Source organism: Mastomys coucha, unplaced genomic scaffold (assembly GCF_008632895.1).
Source record: "Mastomys coucha isolate ucsf_1 unplaced genomic scaffold, UCSF_Mcou_1 pScaffold23, whole genome shotgun sequence".
Classification (NCBI taxonomy): domain Eukaryota; kingdom Metazoa; phylum Chordata; class Mammalia; order Rodentia; family Muridae; genus Mastomys; species Mastomys coucha.
In genome coordinates, this window is record NW_022196906.1 from 90,866,461 (window position 1) to 90,871,511 (window position 5,051).

At 43.5% G+C, this 5,051-nt stretch overlaps 1 long non-coding RNA gene across 1 annotated transcript in view; it reads right to left on the minus strand.

Annotated features, from left to right (window-relative positions):
* LOC116073217 overlaps positions 1–4,373 on the minus strand; it is an 8,159-nt gene extending 3,786 nt beyond the window's left edge. Inside the window, exon 1 of the long non-coding RNA XR_004111728.1 lies at positions 4,100–4,373. This is a non-coding gene — a long non-coding RNA (uncharacterized LOC116073217). The remainder of the gene's footprint in view (positions 1–4,099) is intronic.
* Between the last annotated feature and the right edge of the window lie 678 nt (positions 4,374–5,051).

The window sequence follows — 5,051 nt, forward strand, 5'->3', positions numbered from 1 at the left end:
AGAGAGAGAGAGAGAGAGAGAGAGGGAGACACAGAGAGAGAACAGTAAAGTCTTCAGGACCCCATAAACATCCTTCCTTCCTGGATAAACATCATAGCTCCTGGAAATTGATACTCTTGCAGAGTCCAAAATGCCACACTCTGTTTAGCAAACACAGCAGGTGTTGCTGGCAATGGTTGGAGAAAGGAAGTCAGCTTTCAGTAACATCTTTACTCAGCCAAAGATGCTGATAATGGAAACGCATTTTCTAGAGAAGCAAGACTCTACTTTGACACTGAATGTTTCCTTGGTGAGAAAAACAATCTTAAAAAGTGCGGGTGGGTAGGACGCTTCCAGGCACTTTCTGATGGTGAAAATCCCTTCTGCAGAGAACAAGAGCTTCTGTCCTATCATTAAAAATTAAGCTGAGGTTGCAAGGTCCTGGAAGAGTAAAGTGCTGATATCCTTCGTTGGGAATAGCTTGATGTAGAAGAAAGGGCAGGCAAGGGAAATTGTGCGGACCATGAACAACTGAGAGCAAGCAGGTGTGGTCAGGTAGGCTAAGCATCAGTGGCACCATTGCCTTTGGATTATGGGTGTCACAGGTGCACAAGTGTATTACAAATTGGCCTTTTCACTCAGGCCTATAGTGCGTGCTGGTGACTCTGTAAGTATTTAGTAACTTTTTGAGTTGCTCTTCTAGGGTGGCTCAAATTTTGTTGTCTTTGTGTGGCTCCAGAAAGCTATGCAGAGTTTCTTGAATTGGGCTATGATGAGCTGAACTATAGTCAGTCCTTGAAGATGGCCTTGCTCTAATTTCTAGAACCCAAGATAATTTATACAGAAAAGGGGCCTGTGCAGACATGCTTAAATTAGGATCTTGATATGGGAAGATTATCATGATTTATCCAAGGAATACAGCTGTTAAGATTGCAAAAGCAGGGAAGAGATTATCCCGCTAGAGCCTCCGAAGAGAGTGTGGCACCTCCAACAACTTGGTTTTAGCCAATGAAACTAGTTTTGACTTGTGACTTCTAGAATTGTAAGGAAATAAATATATGTTGTTACAAGTCAGTCTGCAGCAATCTATTACATCAGGAATAAGGAGCTAATACATGGGTGAAGGTGAGAATTTGCTTGCATGGGTTCTTGGCCCACAGAAGCTTTCAATTTAGAATATATTTTAGTCAAATTCTCTAGAAAGACAGACTGCACAGAAGCTAGATATATAGAGAAACAAGAAGGCTTTTATTCATCAGGGAACTCAGACCATGTGACTAGGGAGTCAGAAGAGTTCCAGAACAGGCTGTCTGAGAGCTATAGAACCTGGGAAGCAGATCCAGGTCCAAAGCTCATGATGTAACGTTTGGTCCTGGAGGAGAGGTGCAAAGTCCAGGAATGGATCCTCTGACTCTAAAGGCTAGAGAACATTCTAGAGAGGTATAGGGAATGAGAAGAAGAGAGGGAGGGAGGGAGTGTAGCCCGCACGGTCGTCTCGCCGGGAAGAAGACACGCGGACACTAGGTTCCTTCTGCAGCGACTGTTTATTGCCCTCTCCCAGAGGGAAAAAGAGGTCGAGTCTAAAATCTGCACTGCTTATATACACCACAGTGAGGCGTGTCTGCCCACAGCATGGCGTGTCTGCCCATGATTTGCTGTTCGCTCATTACCCTACGTAACGCCCCAGAATGGGCGGTGACATGGCGTCTTTTTCACTCCATGCACATGCGCAAACAGTTGTTTACTCGACAGCGGAAGTAGGCGCCATCTTGCCATGGCGAATGCCTGTCCCGGCTCCCCACAGGGAGGATCCTTTCTCTGTCTTTTTGTATGTAGCACTGATCACAGTGAAGACAGATCTTCTCAACTCAGACCATAAACTCACATGCCAACCTTCTGTGGGAATACCCAGAAGATTCAACTGAGAAAGCAAAGCCTTCCCTTTTAATAGAGAAGAATGGGTTTCCTAGAATGACAAACATTTCATGCTCTTTCTCATCTGAGGTGCCTAGCTCCAAGTCTTCAGAAGTGAATCCATAGCCAGAAGTAACTTCAGAATCCAGGAGAGTCAAATGGGAGAATCGTGTGTGTGTGTGTGTGTGTGTGTGTGTGTGTGTGTGTGTGTATGTGTGTGTGTGTGTGTGTGTGTGCAAGAGAGAGGGGAATAGCAGGGCACAAGCGATCTGATCTGAAGGGAAGTGAGAAAAGTGGGTGGCTCTAATTAGGGAGGGGGTAGGGAGGTAAATACAGAAGGAGGAAGAAGGTAAAATAACCCCAAGGATGTCTTTAAAACCATTATTAACACAATATAATGAATCACATTATTAACAAGCTACCTAAATTGGGGCATATATAATACAAGTATAATGTAAATGAAAAGTTATCATCTGGGATGACAGTACTTTCTTCCCACAAGAACCATAGAGTATCTAACAAAAAAACCCCAACTCAAGTCATGAGAAACCCTGTTTTGAGTTGATGGTCAGGTGTAGAAGAATTTTAATCTAGCAACATGGCTGCTTCACAAGCGATCATATCCAAAGACCTAGGTCTGTGATATCCTTCAGGAATGCAGACATATCACATCCCTTTAATCCTCTGGATGGAATACAGACACACCCTTAGTACACAGTTAGTGACATCTAATTGAGGTGCAGATGAAGTGATGAATCAGAGAAAGATTTGACAAAATGAGTCAGATAGGATATATCCAATTCTCACAAGAACAGCGCAGAAAAGAGAAGCTGTTTAAGAGAAGTACAGGGAGAGAGAGAGAGAGAAAGAGAGAGAGAAAGGAGAGAGAGAGAGAGAGAGAGAGAGAGAGAGAGAGAGAACGAGAACCAGCAGGGAGTTGAGTCAATTCAGTTCAGTCAGTGCAGGAGACAGTATAATGAGGTTGAGTTTAGTCCCATTCAGTTTGTGCAGTAGAGGCAGTTGAAAGTCAGAGAATAAGGAGCCAGAAGATTAGAACAGATTGCCAGAGTTACTTTGAGGCCACGTAGAGCAATTCAGCGAGAAGCCAAGGGAAGCAAGACTGAATCAGTCATCTTGGAGAGGTGTTTGAGTCAGAACAGCTGAGTTGAACCCACCAACTAGAGTTCAGAAAGAGTTAGAAAATGAGTTTATTCAAGCATTAAGCCTCTTAGAAGAAAATTACATCTGGTGTATAAAAGTTAGATTTACAGTCAGGGATGTTCAAGAGACTCCCAAAACATTATAGTCTATTTCTATTGTCCTTGGTTGTCCCCCAGAGCTGGAAGGTAAGTCCCTATTGCTAAAGATACCACCCACTTTGAACACAGGATTCATAGGCCCTGAGCTTAATCCAACCTGAAAGCTTCCTCCCTGAGCACCAGTTTTCATGGTAGCAGAAGGGAACATACAAGCTTCCAAAGAAGAGAGGCAAGATATGACACAACAAAGACCAGCACAGCACAATACCCCTAACACAGTGGTGGCATACAGATTTGGCAGAAACCAACAGCTCTTTAACTGGACTCAACACTGGCCCAATAAGAAGGAAATCATTCCTGGGACTGGAAACTCTGCCACCTACCCAGGGCTCCTGAAGTCATGAATCTTGGAGGAGAAGCTACAACTATGATTTTACTATACAAGCATAGTTACTAACTATATTCTAAATATTTGTCCTCATACTCATAGATAAGATACTTGTCATTAGGGAAACTTCTCTTTGCAACAGATGGAGACCATTATAGAAAACCACAGGTAATCAAAATGATGGATCCCAGGCTTAAATAATATACAACACAACTCCTATACCTAGAGCTCAGGGACCCAGCAGAGGATGGGGCAGAAGGCTTGCAAGAGTCAGAGGGACTGGGAGTTTGCTATGAGATTGTGTTTCCTACCAGTGTCTGAAGTCACATTCATAAATTCTCACCAATATGGTTGCCTAAACACCACCCAAACAAGGGCAATGCCAATAGACATGCTAATGTGCACAGCAGAAAGACCATGAAGCCTCAACCAGAACCTATAGAATGCTGAGAGCAGGAGAAATAGCTTCCCGTGGGGAAAGCATAGATTGTTCATCTAATACTAAATAGCCCTAAAAAAAAAATATACAAATAGCATTATAGAAAATCCTAACAATTACCTTTTACAGATGGAGATGGAGCATCAGAGGATTATGTACATAGAAACTCTTTGTCTAGGGTATAGTATAATTTAGAGGCTGGCTGTGGTCCATCTAGCTTCTTACCATTAGGAGGACGTTAGTGATGTGATCTAAGCCTCTGTTTTCATAGATCAATGACCACACTTTGTCACTCTATTGTTGTCCTTTAGCTCTCCTTCTCCCATAGGTGAGAGGACACAGAGCTAGGGATTAGGCACAGGAAGAGGAATGGAAAAGTGATTGCTCTTAAATGAGTTTGGCATGGATTTTTTTTTTTTTTGACATTGGGTAAGCAGACTCTGGATTCTTAGTGATGTCATCTGCTATGTCATAAAGGATAATGGTGTTTACAAAGGGCATTGATGATGTTGAAAGGACAAATGTCTCATTTTCCTTGCATATAGTTGAGCTTCTTTGTGCAGAAAAAGAAAAGAAAAACCCCAAATGCCTAGAGTCTGTAGGATCTAGCCAGTGTTTATTTTGAGCACGCATACACATATGACTGAGGGGGATGGGGTAGGCATGTAAGTATCTGTGCCCAAGTGAGCTGGCATATGTACCATGTCCTCTGATGCCTTAGGCTAAGATTTCTGGGAACAGCAGAGGGGGACAGAAAGAATGGGAATTAGAAGAAAAAGCAGGTCAAAGGTTGTGCTGTCAAAGAGGTTACCACTGTGCTGAACTCCCCTGGAAACCTTTGGAATGATTTGGTTCAGGGATGGGATAGGGACCCCTAACTAGGGTATTGATAGCCTCTGCATCGCCACATGCCCACACTTCAGAGTGGCTGCTGTGGCGTGGATGTTGACTGTTTCCCAAAAGTCCACGCTAAAGGCTTTGTCACCACAGCAACCCTATTGGGAGGGTGTGGAAGCCTTAGGAGGGAGTGTCTGGTGGGAGTTGGAGGTCACTGAAGGTGTGCCCTTGAGGG